Genomic DNA, 19,827 nt, shown 5'->3' on the forward strand with positions numbered 1-19,827 from the left:
GGCCTACGCTCACACTGAATGCTTTAGATGTCATATGTGCACATCCCCAGATGAAGAAGATGGTGATTATCTTTGAAAACTTGAGTTTTAACTCTTGTTTGTCCTGCTCTGGAAACCTAGAAGATTTTATTAGTATATCCCAGTTGTTCTGGAACACATTTCACACACACTTATATAACTAGTACTGATAATAACAAACTGCTGGTACATAAAGGGCAGGCTCTATTAAAGGGATCCAGTAGGCTACAAAGCGTGGTGATACTTTTGGAGTGGTATTCTAAGTGAATTTCTAATCAATCGTGGGCTGGTTTGAAAATAGTTTTTCCTTGTTTCTTTGTGTTCTGACATACTTTACATCCATTAGGACCTCCTCACTATTGATCTATACATTGAACAGTGTATCTAAGGCAATCTAATCTAGTGAAGTGAAGAACAAGCATATTTTTTTGAATGGGTTTGTACCAGCTGGAAATGAATGTGTCAGCTTGTGACGTTTGCCTACTTTATTTCTTCACTGATGGTCCTCAGTGTTGACATACTGTGTTGTGATACTGGCTGAGAAATGGGCGGTGGAATTTCACCACTGACTACTGTAAATAATGTAGCCGACAGGTGCACAGTTGCATTCCCAGTTCTTTACTTTCACTGTTCACAACCCCACAATATACACAGTTAATATGGCCAGTGCGCTATTGTTTAACTTTCGATAAGCCTCGTTAATAGTTCTCAGGCAAGCATCATCATACTGTTACCATAGTTTACTGTCGAACATCTATTAGCAGTAGAAAACTGATCACACAGTTATTGCAGAATAATATGCTACATATTGAATAAACACTGTCATTGTTTTAACACATGACCTATTACACATATTTCACAGTTAATAATCCCTCTTGTTTAGCACACTTTGGTAGCTTACCAGTAGCACAAATAATTCTTATTCCAGAAATGTGCATCACCACTATACCCTTTGTGTTCTTAATAGCTTCAAAAAATGCCTGTGAGATGCCTTTCAAATCGCTACCATTGTCCAGTAAACACTTACCATCACTTGCTTTTGTTACAGGGTGCCACACTTCCTTTTTACTTACCATTTGATCTTCGTCATACAACAAATCCTCATTAATCCTTTGCCTGGAAAGACTATAATCCAGATCACCAAATTAATTACCAGACACAGTCAAATGACAAATAGCATGGTTCTCTTCCTCATTACCACTCTCAAATTCCAACTCTTCATTACACCTAACATTATCTTCCTTTATTCTTTCTTTACATAACACATTGTCATCATTATCTATTATAAATTTAAATACCTCATCCTTGTCACTACTGAATTCGTCACTGCTATCATCATTACAGCTACTGTCAGAATCAGACCCACTGTCACTTTCATTGTCATCAAATATTTGGCGTATTAGTTGATTATTGTTTCCAGTATTAGACCATAAAGCAATACACCTGAATTCCTTATGTTCTCTTAAAAATTTACCATCTGTCTGGACACTTTGGACATTCTGGGCAATAGCAACACACTGTGTTTCATCACTTGATTTTATTAAAGTACATTCCTCCTCTACTTTTATGGGATAAATATTGCTACCCACAGCATCATTCAACATCTCACTAGAATTAGAAATTACACTCATCTTACTACTATCATTTACATTACCCTTACATGTGATTACAGCACATTTATGTACACATGGTTCTTCATCACTACCTGCTCTAGTGCGAGCCAATACTGCAGCATTATCTAGTTTAAATGGTTTGATCCAGAATTAAAATAATCTGCTCCATTTCTTTTACTTGAATTTCTCCTACTATTTCTGTGTCCATTCTGGCTATCTGCCACCCAACCATTCCTTGAATTTCTACTGTAATTAGTCCTGTTCATCATATTAACCTGAAATTCTCTCCCTAATCGATTATTGTCATCAAAATTCCTCCTACGATCTTCCATTGAGGGCTTCACCCTCTCCACTTTATCAATATGACTCAGATATCACTAATATTACCTGTAGGGGCAGGTACGAGCAATTCTCTAACTTTCTGAGGCAACTTACTTTCTAAACCCACTAGCTAGCTCTTTGTCCAAATATTTCATTTTTTTTATCCAAAGCTGACAGAATCCTTTCATAGTACCCTTCCTACAGGCAAATCTCTCTCCTCCACAAAATTCACTCAAAATTCTCTGCTGCTTCTCTTTGGACCAATATTCATCTAGAATTGGTTTTTCAAAGCTGTGCCGTGAAGGCATGATCTGTATCGCTTATATGCTCAGATGTTATTGAATTTAGCATCTGTTAAAATTCAGGAGTAAGTTAAAAACCCATAATTTTTTGTTTTCTCCAAAAAAAATTCCTGCCCCGAGATACAGGCCTCCGAAGATGAGACTGCGAACACCATTTTGAATATGCGAATTTAGGAAAAAATTTTGAAACACTTTATCTCTGTAACTGTTCTAGATATTTTAAGAGTTTTTTTTAATTTAAAAGATAATTGCTTTATGATTACAATGAAATCCTCCATTTGGACATATCTGCCAAAGTTCTTTTACTGTCGCCTTTTGAATTTTATTTTTTTAATAATTTTCGGATTTTTTTTTTCCAAAAATGCTAATCCAGAAAAGTTAGATTTTTTTGGTTGATTAGTACTATGTAGTACTCTCTGTAAAGGATAGCTTCCACTTTTAAGTTGGACAGGTTTTATTTAAAAAAATCATTTTTTTTTCAACTTTCATGGGTAACATATGACTCCACTGAAGTTGTTTCTTACTAATTTCTTTGTTACAATGTTTATTTCTATTGTATTTATTGCAGTTATTTTTTATCACTTTCTTTTTTGCATTTACTTCTTTTCACTTTCATTGTTGAAGATATTTCTTACACTTGGTGGTAGTTTCTTGTCAGTTTCTTTGTTGTGGGTGTTCATTGCAGGTTTCTGTATTGTAGTTGTTTAGTGCTAATTTGTTTACTGAAGAGGCATCTAAGAAATCTGAGACCATCCAGTGCGTTCTGTGTTTTCATGAGGAATTTGCCAGTTGTCACAGTTGCAGCGTGTTTTTTGAAATTGACTGTTTGAAATGTCTTCCGACTGGGGCCACAGGAGAGTGAAGTGTGCTGACTATTTGGATATTCATAAAAGAGTGAAATATAAGACAAACAGAAAAAGCAGACTTTGTTCAGGTTGGGAATAAGGGTTCTCATTTGAAGACTCTGTTTCAAAGTAAAGATGTTTCCAGCAATGACTTTTTGTGTTCTAAATGTTTTGACAGAATAACAACAATGATAGTATCTGAACAATGTGAAGCCTCCCATGGTGCAGATGATGCAAATTTTGCATCAGTAAAGGAGAAATAAAATACCCTGAGTCAGTCAACTACAGAGGTAGATGTTTGTCCTGTTAAGAAACCGTGGTCAGTGAAGTCGAATCAGCAGCTCTATGCATCAAGAAAGTGCAGAAAAATTACTAAAGCTATGGATGAATACACTACAGCAAAACTGACCATACTCTCAAAAGTAGAAATTCAGAAGAAAATGAATCAAAGCCCTCTTACACCTCTAGCCAGGAATTTTCACAAATATCAATTCAGCTGTTGTATACTGTGCATCCTACAGTGAAAAGGCGCAAGTTTTAACTATTATTCCAGAGACATTTTTAAAGAAAACAATTTTGAACCACTTTCCATCAGTATCAAAGTACATGGTAGACAAATCAAAAAATGTGAAGTCTGTAAAAGGAATCTTTGGAAGACCAGATCCCTATTATGGTCATCCTGTAGAAGCAGCTCAGATTCTTATAGTGCAGTCATTTTATCTGGAAGATAAATGGGACTCTTCTTGTCAGAGTGCCAACAAAAAAGACACTATAACACTAACAGGTGAAGGTCAAAAATTTGTGAAAGTGTAGAGGTACATGACTTACAGTATTAAAGAAACTTTTGCAATTTATAAGAGCAACAATACAACTTCACATATCGGAAGATCAAAATTTTAGCACTACGATGTAAGTGGGTAGTTCCAACCCACCTAGAGATGTCTATTTATGTGTGTACGGCATGAATTTTGAACTTTGTGTGGTAACTTTGAAGAACTTACTGGATCACATGACATATGACGTCTCTGTTAGGTGTGTGAACTCATTAGTAGTCTGTAACATAAAACAGGGGTACCATTGGTGTAATGACCAGGTTTCAATTTTTACAGGAGTGACATTTTCAAAACAAGACCACAAGTTTTACAGTTATAAGTGATGACACAGGACGTGACTCAGCACATGCTCTGCTAGCAGTGCACAAAATTCTTCAACTGCAAACAGAGAAGATTGTTATTATTTCTGATGGTGCTCCTAATCATTTTAAAAATCATTACCAGCTGTTTGAATTGAGTTAGTCACTTGTGCCAACTGATTGGGTACACAGTGCTACTGGTCTCGGGAAAGGGTCTTGTGATGTAGGAGGCCCGATGAAGCACCATGCTACAAAACATAATCTTTCCATTCCAAATATAGCTGCAATACAGAATGCTAAGGATTTTATGGGAGTTGTGAAATCTTACACATCCGCAGCCCTCATTCTTTTGTCCAAAGAGGAAATCAAGGAATTCTGTGAGCAGAAAAAAGAAGAATGGTCCAAAAAAATTACTCCTGTGAAAGAAATTCAGAAGACACATTTTTGGACTCACTTTAAAGAGCAAGAAAGAAGACATTTCATTCATTCAGCCAACACCTCAGAAACAGTAGGATAATATTCAGGTTCACAACCTGAGAAGGGGGATGTTTGTGGCATGTGTGTGTGACTGGGATTGCAGAGATTTATAGACACTAGTTATGAGTTAAACGAAGTTGTAGTGAAATTTATGCTACCACATGGACCAGTTGCTGGATGTAAGTGTCCAGCTGAAGGACAGCAACAATGCCATCAGTGCTCACCTTCTGTTCACGATGTTCTCAAGTGCTCCAGTTCCTGTTGGTTCAACAGGAAGGCATCACTCTATATTAAAGGAAGATACTGAAGCACTGGAACACATATTTAGTTCATTAACTGGCTAATTTCGATACAAAACAGAGTACACATAAGTTATATAAACTGAAACTTTTAAGTCTTTGGACCTTTCACATATGTTTTGGAATCATTTAAAATGCTTGAAAAATGTGTCTCTTACTCATCTTTCAAACTACTAAAATTTTGTTAAATAAGGGTAGTTTTTGATTTTTATGAGCCTGTTATGTGATAATGTGATAATAAAACATGCTTTATGTATGGCAAAAATTTCAATTGTTTGTGAAACCTGTTCAACTGAAAAGTGGAGGCTCCCCTTTTCAGGGAATGTAAAATAATATGGTACTAATCAACAGAAAAAAATCAAAATTTTACAGATTGGAATTTCTGAAAAAAAATCCATAAATTAAATAAAAAAAGTTCAGAATGCTATAGTAAAAGAACTTTGTCAGATAAGTCCAAATGGAGGGTTTCTTTGTAATCATAAAGCAATTAGCTTTCAAATAAAAAAAATCAATAAAATATCTAGAGATGTTCCAGCATTTTAAAATTTTATCAAAAATTCACATCTTCAAAATGGTATGCACAGTGTCATTTTTGGAGGGCTGTGTCTTGGAGCAGAAATATAAACTAAATTCAATAACATCTGAAAGTACAACTATCAGCTACCTGAGCTGCTCACCTGTGAGCTACCCCTTTAAAAAAATCTCTCACAAATGACATTTTCTCCTTTTGATTGCATGTTTCAAGCAAATTATTAAATTTTCTAATGAGATCCTATGGATGCACTTGAACATATGATTCAAAACTATTAAATTTGTTACAACCAACAAATGAAGTTCTGTTTGGGACACTACATATTCTATACTTTAGATTTTGTATTTCTTCCATCTTTTTTTCCATATCAGCCAATTTGGAATCTACATTATTATTTACTTTTACCAGTTTTTCCTCTACCACTACTGCACACTTGGTTTCCACTTCTGTTTCTAAATCATTTTTAATCTGATTGATTTGGTTCAAGTTTAACCCTGTTTTCAGCACAAAATTTCCTGGCTGCTTTGACTTCATCTTTACGCTGTTTTTCGGAAGCCTGCACCCTCCTACTATAGTCATCACAAAGCTTCTTTCTGTCTTCTACACATTTACTACTCATTAATGTTAATTTCTCATTAGTGTTATGTGCTACTTTCTTTATCTTTTCATCACACTCGTTAGCTACTGCCTCAACCTTCTTATTTAATTCTGAAAGATTAGAGCTGACTACCTTAATCTCCTTTTTAATTTATTTCTCCAATTCATCCTTGAAGCTAACCATGTCAGTTCTAATGCTATGAGTTCTCTTTTCCACCTTAATAATGTCTTCTTTCGTACACATACTACTCATAATTCCTTTTAACATTGATTCCAATTTTTCGTCTGCCTTAACCTGTTGCCCTCGCTGACTTTCAGTACTCCCCCTTAACCTTAATGATTTCATCCACTTCAGTACTGTTTTCATCCATTTCACTTCCATCACCATACAGTGTACATGACGCTTTTATTGTTTCATCTACAATAGGGCTTTCGTCCCCATCATTCAAAGTTACATGCATGTCATTTTTTACAGAACCAGTTCCCTGTTGTCCCTTCTCTCTCATCACACTGTCTTGTTCGTTAAGGCCACTCATTATGCATAATTTAATATAAAATGACTTTTTTTTATGAAATTAACTTATTCTTATTCACTCGTCTTCTGCTGCTGCTGCTGCAGTTGCAGCAGCAGTAATCATCATCTCGATTCATCGTCTGCACAGCTGCGTCTATGTGCGTGCTGATTTGCTGCTCCTGTACTCAATGGCTGCTTCCATAGAACCCACTAGCTGATTGGCTGCTGTCATACTGTGGCCATGAAACCGATTCGCTGATTTGCTGTTGCCCTTCCTTCGTTATAATCACTGTATTGTAAACTGTTCTTGAGTTAGTGTTCATAGTTCGTGAGTCCTAGTTTATTGTGCCCAATTACGATAATCATCACCCAGAAGGGAACCATACATGATGTTCACCTGCTTTATTTGTTTGTTGATGGTCCTTGGTGTCAACATATTGCGTTGTGTTACTGAATGAAAAATGGGGAGTGAAATTTCAACACTGACTACTGTAAATAATGTAGCCAACAGGTGCACAGTTGCGTTCCTAGTTCTTTACTTTCACTGTTCACGATCTGCCAATAAACACAGTTAATATGGCCAGTGCACTATTGTTTAGCTTTTGATGAACCTCATTAATAGTATTCAGGCAAACATCAGCATACTGCTACTGTAGTTTACTGTTGAACACCTATGAGCAGTAAAAACCTGATCACACAGTTATTGCAGAATAATATGCTACATATTGAATAAACACTGTCATTGTTTTAACACATGACCTATTACACGTATTTCACTGTTACGTTGATGCATTGTTGTTGACCTGACCAGCACAGGTTTCTCGTCTGAAAATCGCCCGTGAACTGATTGTCTCGGGACCAAAAATTGGGCCTTTATACATCATCTCAGTAATAGGCACTGAAATGACACATTGTTCAGTGTTTAAGTTGCAGAAGTTACAATTAAAACATAAATAATTAAATTAAGTGAATACATTGAAAAATTGGTTCTTTTTAACAGTTTGTTCTACACAGGGGTTAAGCCGAATTATTTGTTTAAATGATGAAATTAACAGATATAGATATAGAAACAATACTTTTTACAAACCTGTTAATTACTTTGGAATTAATGAAGGGCTGGATTTGTTAATATATTTTCAAATAGAGCCAAATAAATACTTCAAGAATCCTAGTGATTCTTTTTCCAAATGTTTATGATTAGTACAGAATTTATATTTGTTTGTAAGTGAGCAATAGAATCTAAGCCACAAAACGATTACGGATTTCATCCTATAACAGAAGATGTTAACAATAAATTGTCAAAATAAATTAGAAAATCAATTACAGACATAAAACGGAGCACAAATTTAGATCTGGTGCTATATTCTTTAAAACTGAGGACCAACCTTTCTCTTTTATGAAATTGCAGATTATACTTACATATTTTGATGGTAATTAGTCAAAAATTTAAAAAAAAGAATTTAAGGAGGCAGTTAACAAAACAAGAGGAAGTAAGAAGATCCCAGCTTGCTTTGTCATAAGCTTGCATTTTGACAGTGTAAGAAGACTACTGCATCTCACAGGATGATTAAATAAATTTCAGACATTGTAATACCTTAAAGCTGTTTGTATACTTTTCATTTGTTACACAGCAATTAATGTTCCTTTGAATACTCCTCATTGAAGCATTGAGCCTAGATTGAATTGCTTATTTCTTACATGTGTACATGCTGAAGCTTATGTATGATTTATATCCTCAACAGATAGTTTGTTCAAATATTTACACTATGTGATCAAATCACATGTTGAAACCTGCATTCTTCCCTTAGGTGAGAATGGTCTCTTCTACATTTCACAATGATCTTGGTACTTCCTTAAGCAGGAAAGTGTATGAAATTGGTCCATAATTTGAAGAGTCACCCTTATGGTGGCTTTGAAGGTACTGAAGATTCATTGGATAAACAAGTCAGTCACCTTTGTTCTAATAGCTTACAATACTTCCTGAAGTCTTGCTCAGTGCACACAAAATAACCTAGACCATAGCTGCTGTGCAGATGGCGTGGTTGGGGAGGACAACAGTAGTTATGGAGACTTTGTTGTGGACAACCACAGCATGTTGGGGGAGGTGCAGATCAACAGCTGAAGCATCTGCACAACTGTATTTCTTCCATAGCTTGTCAGCTACAAGTACTGAGTCTGTGAATGATAATATCAACTGGTTATGCAAGTATGACCAATGGTTTGACAAATGTAGATGTTAAGATTAAGTACTGCCTCACTAGAATACTGAAGAAGAACAAACCACATAAACAGAGGATCATTCAAAGTGAAAAAAGGTGGACTGTGTGCCACCAGAAGGAAATCTTCTAAAACAAAAAAATGTCATAATGGCCAACACCACTTAATATGGTACTGTCAGTGTAAAATAAAGAAAATGACACACATGGGGATTGTGTGCCATCCTCCTGATAACAATTTCAGCAGGCATTACCTAAAAATATAACGTTCATTTTCTTCTTCTTCTGGTTTTTCCGAAGTAGTGAAGCCTGAGGAAGTACTTTCAGTTATTATATGAGCATGGTGTCAATTGTTTTGGACATTTCTGGAAGAACTCACACCACACTGAATCTGCAGCTATGACAGCAATTGTAGTTGGAGGGAGAGGAAGGCAGAGAAAGGGAAGGGACTAATGATAGTAGCTGCATCGAGACTTTACACAGTCAGCAGCGATGAGTGAAAATGCGTGCTGTAGAGGGACTCAAACCCATGATCTTCTGGTTACTAGGCAGTCACATTAACCGCAATGCCACCTGGACACAGTGTTTATTGCAAAAACGCAGACTATCTCATCGTGCTCCCCAGCAGACTCTCACTGCTACCCAGTGGCACCTATCAGCAGTCCCTGTCCATGTCGTACTTTCTCGCTGATTTTATATTCACACTGGAGGTTGAATGTAAGTGTACATCCACACTGAAGGTAGGGAATTAATTACCTATTGAGGTGAATCAATAGTATGAATGCATGGTAAAACTTGCTCACAATTAACTCACCATGTAAAAAGAAATTGGTCAAATCTAGAACATAGAACTATTCACACATATTTTATTCAGCATAACTAATACAAACTTTTCTTCATATCATTGTCAACTCTCTGCCAGGAGAAGAACTTTGTTTTCTTTCCTTCATTATGGGCTACTTAACCAACCACAGTTTGTATTTCAAGATGGCTTTCATACTGAGGTAGTTTTCAGTCAGCAGTTGGTTCCCACTCTTTGTTGCACGTATCCTGCAGATGCGTGCTGTTTCATTTAGTTTCAACACAATAGATAGCTAAATTTTTACCCAGTGAACTCAGTTGTGTAACAGTCCATCCCACAGAAATCAGCTGAAGACAGCAACATTCTCTGTTGCCAAAATAACTGGTGATCTGAGGCTTCTCAACACCTCAATATTGGGTTTTTAAAATGTTGTCTACATCTTGCTTATGTCTTTCATTCTTGCAGTCTGTAAATATAATACTGAATACTTTTTCTGTAATACTGTATTGTATAAGTTGGGCAAGCCCAGATAAACCTATTGTTTACATTTGACTGCACAAAAATTAATTGTCCTCTAAGAATTCTAAGTCTGGCGGTCTGCACAATCTGGCAACACTATAGTATGTGTATGTGTCTGGAGGAAATGTTGTCTTCCACTCGAGTTGTTTCAGTGTTTTTTCTGGTAGTAAATGTCGCGCAATGTATTTGCATAGTTGAGAGTTTAAGTCCTCTCATTCTTTTATTTTTTAACCACATTTCGGCTGTGTACTTAATGTATCAGTCTGATGGAAACTCGGAGATAATTTGCTTCACTTTCTAATCTTCTGTGCAAGAGCTCATGGCTGCATCAAGATCGGAATAGATTATAGTCGAGAGTTTTCTTTCTATACAGCAGCAACCAGCCATCTGCCACTGGTCTCTTGATGCCAGCCACCATCTGACCAGCTGAGCTCATTGGGACGTATTTTTGGTACCTTGCTGCTCTCGCATTTAAATTGTTTCTTTGTGTAGTTTGATTCTCCGCATGAAATAACTTTGATAAATGGGGTGGACACCATGCATTTACACATGTGTAGGTTATTGTGAATATATTTATCAGTTGCCATTTTCTTATTTGAACTTCCAATGTTTGATGTGTAGTTATGAGCTGGATTGTGTGTAGTTGAATCTTATGAATATTGTTTAAGTGTTATGAAATAGATGCAAGAGGAAAGGGTCTAACACTTCAGACATATTTTTCATTTTGGGGTTAACTGACAGGTGAAAGAGCCTCCATATTTGCCATGTCTTTTATAACAGCATCTTCTCAATGTTGATAGCTATGGCATAGGGAAGCTCTATGAGTGAACTGATGACACTGAAACCAAAATGCGGTAATAGACACCAGTTTGATTTTTGTTGCTGTTAATTGTGGCATGTTGTGCTTCTGCTATTGACTTCTTAACTTTGGCAGTTGAATGCTAATGTTGCACGAAAGTTAAATGGTAACAGTTCATCACATATATCAATTATTGAAACTTCATGAATGTGGAAATTAATTCATACCAGAATGAAAGAAACAAGAAAATCCTTTTCTGATGTGGTTTTCCTAATATCACTCGTTCCACACTTCACACAAATGCTTCAAGGTGCATTCACCCCTCTGTTAAACCCACGGCAAACAGTATGTCACATGTATTAGATATCTTCCTCATGCTACTTAGTTTATAATGCATAAACAATGTTAAAAAGATCAAATTATGAAAAATCCAATTCATAACTGCAAGTCAAATACTAGAATTTTAAATTAGAAAATGACAGTTGATAAATACACTCATACCTTTTGTGTAGCTCCATGTTCACTTGGTTTACTAAAGTTATTTACTGCAGAAAATCCAACTATGCTAATAAATAATTTCATGCTTATCAGTGTGAGAGCATAAATGTGCTCCAAACACAGATGCACCACATTCATCTGTTCGGACTACAACCAGTGTCAGATGCCTGGTGGTGAGCAGTTGGGTTGCAGTGGTTATGTAGGGTGAGGAAACGTTTAAGCATAAACTGTTGTGATCTTGATGGCTCTTTTGTTATTACTGTTTGGTTAGAAAGTGAAGCAGATTACCTTTGAGGTTTCATCAGGTTCACACTATTATCAGGCAGTCAAACTGCAGTTAAAAAATAAAGGAATGAATAGACTGGAGCATACAACTTTGCATCTACATTGCATGACATTTACCACTAGACCACGAGTGGTACAGCACTCTAACAACTCAAGCGAAAGACAACGTCTACATCTTACAGTGTCTGCATCCTGTGTTGTCAAATCATGCAAATGACAAGGCTTAGAATTCTGAGGGGTGGGGAACTTTTTGTGCTGTCAAGTGTATGTGTTCAGTTGTTTCATTTAATGTGGTCTGGTAGTTGCTTCACATACTCATTTGATATGACTTTTTGTTAATGGTAACTAAATTACCTGAGAGCTTGCATAGTTACAAATATTATTGATTGATCAATGGAAGGTCCAGGATGTAAGAACAATAATATAGAGGATAGAGTTCTACTCGTAACATAGAAGAGTCATTGATTTGCAGGCCAGCACAATGAAATGGGCACTGGAAGTATGTACAATCTTCGACAAAGTCCTTCCTCAGAAGTAGAACACACTCTCTCTCTCTCTCTCTCTCTCTCTCTCTCTCTCTCTCTCTCACACACACACACACACACACACACACACACACACACACACACACACACGGCTACTGTCTGTGGCTATTAAGGCCAGACTGGGACTGTGTTTGACATGAGCAACAACTGCTGAAGTGAGTGACAGGTAAAAGGAGGTGGCACAAGTTGAGGAGTGGGAAGGATAGTAGGGTAGGGGTTGGGGAAGAAGTGAACCAACTGTGAGCTACTACCTGTATTCTGCAATGGTCTAACTTCTGTATCAATATTTTGTGATCAACACAACTGAACACCGTAGTTGATTATAAAAAGATGGCTAGTGCTCGAAACCATTTGTTTAATCGATCCAGTACCTCACACCTCACAGAGAAAAGAGAATATAGCATTTTCAGTTGTTAAACCACTTCTAAAACTGATCTGGACATTTGATAGCAAATTATGTGAAATAAAATGATCAATTATCCTTACATACGCAGCCTTTTCAATAACTTAAGCAAACACTGTTGGCATAGAAATAGGTCTGAAATTGGTCATATTATCCCTTTCTCCCCTTTTATAAGGTAGCTTTTTCATGCAAACCGATAGCTTGTTAGTGGTCATGCCTACATAGAATGTGCCACAGATGTTACCGCTTATTTGGTAGATCGTATGGCTGTTTCCACAGGTGGCTCTGTCTTTGATCAAATAGGAGATGTCAGTGATAGGACTGGAGTTGATATGGCTTCTGGGTCTGTTGCACAGATATAAGCCTTGAGGCAAGGTGCTAGGAGCAAGAGAGGAGTAGCGATGGATAAGAGTATTGTCTAGGACTGGTGGGCAACAAGATATCATTATGGGAGGGTTGGGGAAGACAGTAGTGAGGATATTTCAGGACAGGTCGGGAGACAGTCAAAACTGAAATGACAAATATCCTCCCCATCCCTCCCACAGTGGTATTCCACCACCCACCCAACATATGAAATATACTTGTCCATCCCTAGTCTGCCCCAGTTCCCAACTCCTTGGTACATGCCTCATATCTATACAATAGACTCAGATGCAAGACCTGTCTGATACATCCTTCTGTTACCACCTACTACAATCATATCACTGACCTCTCTTACCCCATCCAAGGCAGGACCATCTGTGTAAGCAGCTGTGAGATCTACAAACTTAGTTACAACCACTGTGCCGCATTCTACATGGGCATGACTACTAACAGGCTAACAAGCAGGGAAATCTTCCTACAATATATCCATTGTTCATGAATCCCCGCTCGCCTCCACCTTCCATTCTTCCTCCTGCCTACCCCCTTCCCAGCTCATACTGCAATACCTATCTTGCCAATGCACCTATAAGTTCTTTCCCTCTTCTGTACTTCTGTACCCTCCCTTTCCTCCTCCCCATTTCCACACTCTTCCAGCACAGTCTCTTGATGCTGCTTCTAGCAACCCACTTGGATAGTCTCACAGGCAGCACCAGCATCAACCCCCATCCGTAACCTGATACTCCACCCTCTCCCTTCCACAACCTAGGTCTTCATACACCGCCCCATCCGAGCAGATTACTGTTTCATCAGACGCAGATGCAGTCACAGTCGCAGTTGAACTCTAGTGCTCTGAGGCAGTGGTCATGTGTGTGCGAGCTATGCTAGGGTGAATATATATATATATATATATGTGTGTGTGTGTGTGTGTGTGTGTGTGTGTGTGTGTGTGTGTGTTTTTTAATGCAGAAGGACTTTGTCTGAAAGCTGTAATATTTTAGCAGGCTTCTCATTTTGCCTCTCTGTGGCTCAACACAGCTTCTATGTGCTGAATAGCAATATATTCTTCCCATATTAATGTTATTCATTGTTTGTAAAAAATGTAACTCAATGCTGCCTTGATGAATAGCAATATAGCCTTCCCATGTTATTCATTGTTCATATAAAATGTAACTAAGTCTGACACATTATCCTGAAGCATTTGGAAGTTACATCTTAGCCCTTAGATGTTATTTTCTTCCTGTTTATCAAACAGTTTCCTGCCTCTTGACCCACTCCCGAATCTTGTAACATAGCACCAAGACAAAATTTACCCCATTGCTTTTGTGGTTGCAATTGTGGTGTTTTCTGTAAAAAGAGGTACACAGTTTCTGTAGGAGCTGATGTTCCACATACCAAATTGTTTGATCACAAATACCAGATTATTTTATCACTACTTTCAAAAACCATCCTATGCTGATTGGCACAAGGAAAATCGCTTTTATTGAGATAGCTCGTTGTTAATGGTTTCCAAAACAGGACGGCTGCTAGGATAGTAATTTTGTTGCTTCATGTGGCTATTCATACGTCAATGTGTGTGCCATTGTGATTGATTTAGACTAATTTTGCTTAGAAGGCAAACAATTTGCTATAAAAGAGACTTACTTATTTTGCAATTTAATTGTAGCTATGTTTTTTTTTTTTTTTTTTTTTTTTGCGCATTCCCCACAGTTGTAGCAGAAAGCCTTCGTGCTTCATACTATCACCTGTTCAGCAGTTTAGTATCTGGTTGGAACTTGGAAGAACACCATCTGTTTTTTATGAAGCTCTTAGTCCTATACAGGTTGCAGTCAGTATCCGAGGGATGTCATAGTTAAAAAAAGAGTTCTGTAAATAGCATGTTTATGTAGCCGCCCTGAGTGTACAAGATAAAAGTAAAGGAGTGTGTTAGTAAATAGACCACTTTTTGTCTGAATGTTTTGAGAAGAAGAAGACATAACACATATTTTTTTTCAATCTGTTGTATTCCGGTAAGAAAATTCATTTATACAAAATATTGTGTGCTAGTGAAAAAGTGTGTGTGTGTGTGGGTGGGGGGGGGGGGGGCACTGCACTGAAAACATTGTAAAATAATGCTCCAGTATTGTTTATTCATATGTGTTATCTCCAGTGCTATTTCAAAAACATTTTCCCATGAAAGTGGCATAACATTTAGCACCCCCCCCCCCCCCCTCCTCACCTTGTATCACCCCTCTTCCTTTCACTCCTTGCCTCGTACATTACTTACCATAGCTTGGTAAGACCTTTAAAAATAAATCTAAATCTACTGAGGGTAGAAACTGATTATTTTTGCTACTTATTATGAGACACCTTGTTTACAAATTTTGCATGACCAGCACCAACAGTGCTGCAAGTGGCCACTTGAGTCACTTTGGCCGTAAACCAACTCTGATTACCTCAGTACAATTATTCCATCCATTTAGTGCAGCAAAGAAAAGAGACTTGGTTGTGCAACCAACTCCACGAGTAAGAAATGATCACTGTATAAATAAAACTTAGATCAATGATATACTTTATGCAATAATTAAGACTTATCTTTCCTCTATTTCCAGAAAGTGATGACCTTTGAAAGATGGAGGTGTGTTTTAACAGATGAACTTGATCTCTGCATTCAGGGATCTGTGGAGAACAAGTAAGCATGTTTGAAATTTCACTTGTTTCTGACATGTTGCTTACAATGACTGCCTTTTGTCACATTCAAAATGTAGATTACATTGATATTTAACTGATTTCACATTTCTCTTTTTTGTGATTAAGTAGTATATGACTTGTCATCAGGTCCTTTGAAGCTGAAAACTCACCTTAGTACATGTAGGCCGCCTGCTGTGGTCGAGCGGCTCTAGGCGCTTCAGTCCGGAACCACGCAGCTGCTATGGTCGCAGGTTTGAATCCTGCCTCAGGCATGGATGTGTGTGATGTCCTTAGGTTAGTTAGGTTTAAGTAGTTCTAAGTCTAGGGGTCTGATGACCTCAGATGTCAAGTCCCATAATGCTTAGAGCCATTTGAACCATTTTTGAACATGCAGTTAGCTGTTCATTGTGAAGTAAATTTGCAGATTTGTTCCACAAAATTGAACCATTTAGTTACGTAAAAGGCTTCAGTAAGGTCACAAAATATACCAGCGGGATTATTTTGGTTGTTTTTAGTTCTGCGAGGTTTTCATTCATAAGGGTATATGGTGGCTGCTAGATGTGAAACTCAAAAGTATTTAGCAAATTTTGTTTGAGTTAAGGACTGTTTATGAATATGGCTCAAGGTTAATTGTATCAACTGTTATAACCTTTAATCACTAATAAATTGCGTGGATATACAAACGTAGAAACAATAGCTCGTTACATGCTACCAATTCCGTATTGGTCATTCGACTGCCGTGCCGTGACATGTGGCCGGCGCCGTTCGTAGCTAGGTGGCGCTCCCACACTCAGCCGAGTTGCAAAGTGCCTCTACCGCCGTTTGCGCTTACTGACGTGGCGGCCCTGTTAAATGTCGTGGCACTGTCACAACACTTTTTCACCCCTTGAAAAAAAAAAAAAAAAACACTCACTTCCTGGGAGACACGGACAGCGTGGAGACACCCATGGCCTCTTGGGAGGCCCCAAGAAGATCCCACGGAGAAACACGAGAGTACGGTCGAAAATGTCCAGGACGGAAACCCGTGCGTGGAACGTGCCTCCTGGACGAGATGAAGGGTGAAGACTCCGGAGCAGCATCCATAAGTGTCGTGGACCTGGGGGTGTGCTCCAGCGAGATGGGTCCTGGAGAAGGCGGCATCGCGACTGGGGCCGGTTCCGGCGTACTCGGAATCGGTAGCGACGTCGGCTGCAGCAACACGCACGGGAGATCGGCAGCAGCAACAGGACTGACTTCTCGGGCTGGTGGAGGCGAAGGAAGGGGCGCTGACACCGGCGTGGCCACCACTCGTGGGCACATCTGGTCGTAATGGCGAACAACCATGACGTCATCTGTACGTATTTCACAAAGCCGGCGGCCGCGAAGAGCTTTGACCACCCCTGGAATCCATTTAGGGCGAGATCCATACCCTTGTGCCCACACGTCGGCGCCCACCGAGTATTTTCCCGCACGAGGGGACACAGTACAAGGCATGACAGGGTGAAGCAGGTGCAGTAGAGTGCGCGGTTGGCGGCCATGTAAGAGTTCAGCAGGGCTGCGATCACCCAGAGGCGTGAAGCGATAAGAACTCAGAAAATGCAACAGAGCGTCATCTGTGGAAAAATCACTGAGGAATTTTTTCATCTGGCTTTTGAAAGTGCGAACAAGGCACTTGATCTCCCCATTCGATTGCGGATGGATGGGCGGTGCTGTAACATGATGAATCCCGTGTCCAGTACAAAAATCACGGAAGGCCTGCGAAGAGAACTGAGGGCCATGGTCCGTGACGATCTTGGATGGAAGACCTTCTAGGGCAAAGATTTTGGTCAAATCCAGCGTCGTTGCCACAGTGGTGGGCGACGGACATCGAACAACAAATGGAAACTTCAAGAAGGCGTCAATCAACAGCAGCCAATAAGTGCCGAGGAAAGGGCCGGCAAAGTCAGCATGCACCCGTTCCCATGGCTGCGCAAGGTCAGGCCACAGAGAGGACATTGTACGGGGTGCAGCCAGTTGTTGAGCACACTGACCACACGCAGCAACCACGTGGGCGATGTCCGAATCAATACCGGGCCAATAAACGTACTTGCGGGCCAGGGACTTAGTCCGAGAAATCCCCCAATGGCCTTCATGCAACAGTTTGAGAACATCTTTGCGAAGAGAGGTTGGCATCACGACCCGTGGAGATGCGCCATCCGTGGCCAGAAGAACAACACCATCATGAACAGACAGACGAAGGCGCAAGGCATGGTAGTTGCGAAGGGGATCTGATGCCCGGCCCTTGGTCCTGTCCGGCTAACCCCGTTGAATAAAACCGATCACCTGACGCAAGTCCAGGTCCTGTGCAGTAGCCGACGCGACCTGCGAACCTGTAAGTGGAAAACCCTCGACTGCACGACGCTCTGCCTCATCAATGTGGAAACAGAGTAGTTCATCTCGATCGAAAACCGGGTCGGGGCCCATCGTCAAACGCGACTACGCGTCAGCGATGACGTGCTGGGCAGTGGGGCGATAGTGAATCTCATAGTGAAAACGAGACAAGTATAAGGCCCAACGTTGCAGGTGGTGAGCTGCCTTATCCGGAAGCGACGCTGACGGGCTGAACAGAGAGACCAGTGGCTTGTGGTCGGTGATGAGGTGAAACTTAGAACCATACAAAAAAACGCTGACCTTTTTTAGAGCATAAACGATAGCGAGCACCACCTTTTCGATTTGAGAATAACGCCATTGCGCATCGTTGAGGGTCTTGGAAGCATAGGCGATGGGTTGTTCCGACCCATCCTCATACCGATGGGTGAGAACAGCCCCTAGGCCATACTGGGACGCGTCAGTCGCCAGAACCAAGTGCTAACCCGGACGGAATGTGGCAAGACAAGGCGCCGACTGCAAATGAGCCTTCAGGCAGACAAAAGCCTGCTCACACTCGTTGGACCAACAGAAAGGAACTTTTTTGCGTAACAGCTGATGCAGAGGATGAGCTACCGCCGCCGCGGATGGAATGAATTTGTGATAATAAGCAATCTTGCCTAGAAACGCCTGAAGTTCTTTTACCGTAGACGGCTGGGGTAGAGCGGTAATGGCCGCAACATGCTGACGTAGAGGACGTATACCTTCACGAGACAAGTGGAAACCAAGATACACAATGGAGGGTTGGAAGAACTGTGACTTGTCCAGATTGCACTTCAACCCAGCCAAATGCAGAACCCGAAACAGTGAACGCAAATTGCGAAGGTGCTCCTCAGTGGAGGGCCCCGTGACAACAATGTCATACAGATAGTTTATGCAGCTGGCAACGGAAGCCGTGAGCTGTTCCAAAAACCGCTGAAAAATGGCCGGCGCGCTAGCGACGCCAAACGGTAACTGCTGGTACTGATACAACCCAGAAGGAGTGTTGATGATGAGAAATTCCTTGGAAGACGCATCCAACGGCAACTGATGGTACGCCTCCGATAAGTCAAGTTTGGAAAAGAACTGGCCCCCAGCGAGCTTGGTAAATAACTCCTCAGGACGGGGAAGAGGATAAGTGTCAATGAGGCTCTGAGCATTGACAGTGGCTTTAAAATCACCACACAATCGCAGACTCCTGTTTGGTTTAGAAACCATCACGATTGGCGATGCCCATTCGCTGGAGGTAACAGGAAGGAGAATCCCTGAAGCTGTTAACCTGTCTATCTCAGCCTTGACAGGTGCACGCAATGCCACCGGAATAGGGCAAGGTGTAGGTTTAAGAGTAATGTAGGCTTCAAAATCCTTGGCATGACCCAGACCAGCAGAGAACATGGACGAGAATTCAGAACACAATCCATCCAGCTGTTGATATGGAATATCCTCAGATATGAGGTGCACATCATCATCAATGGAGAACCCGAACAACTGGAAAGCATCATAACCGAACAGGTTTTCAGTGCCCACATGATCCACCACATAAAACGTGAGGGGCCTAACAACAGACTTGTAGGCAGTGGAAGCATCAAACGGGCCAACGATAGGAATTTTCTGTTTATTATAAGTTCTCAGATTTCGCGTAACTGGAGACAAGGGAAGGGAGCCCAACTCCAAATACGTGCGAGAATTAATGAGAGTTACTGCAGAGCCAGTGTC

The 19,827-nt window shown here is 39.9% G+C and overlaps 1 long non-coding RNA gene across 1 annotated transcript in view; it reads left to right on the forward strand.

Annotated features, from left to right (window-relative positions):
* The window catches only part of LOC126427229 (uncharacterized), a 107,396-nt gene extending 91,706 nt beyond the window's left edge, over positions 1–15,690 (forward strand). Inside the window, exon 3 of the long non-coding RNA XR_007576600.1 lies at positions 15,669–15,690. This is a non-coding gene — a long non-coding RNA (uncharacterized LOC126427229). The remainder of the gene's footprint in view (positions 1–15,668) is intronic.
* Positions 15,691–19,827: the final 4,137 nt, after the last annotated feature.

The sequence above is a fragment of the Schistocerca serialis genome, chromosome 11, assembly GCF_023864345.2.
Source record: "Schistocerca serialis cubense isolate TAMUIC-IGC-003099 chromosome 11, iqSchSeri2.2, whole genome shotgun sequence".
Lineage (NCBI taxonomy): Eukaryota > Metazoa > Arthropoda > Insecta > Orthoptera > Acrididae > Schistocerca > Schistocerca serialis.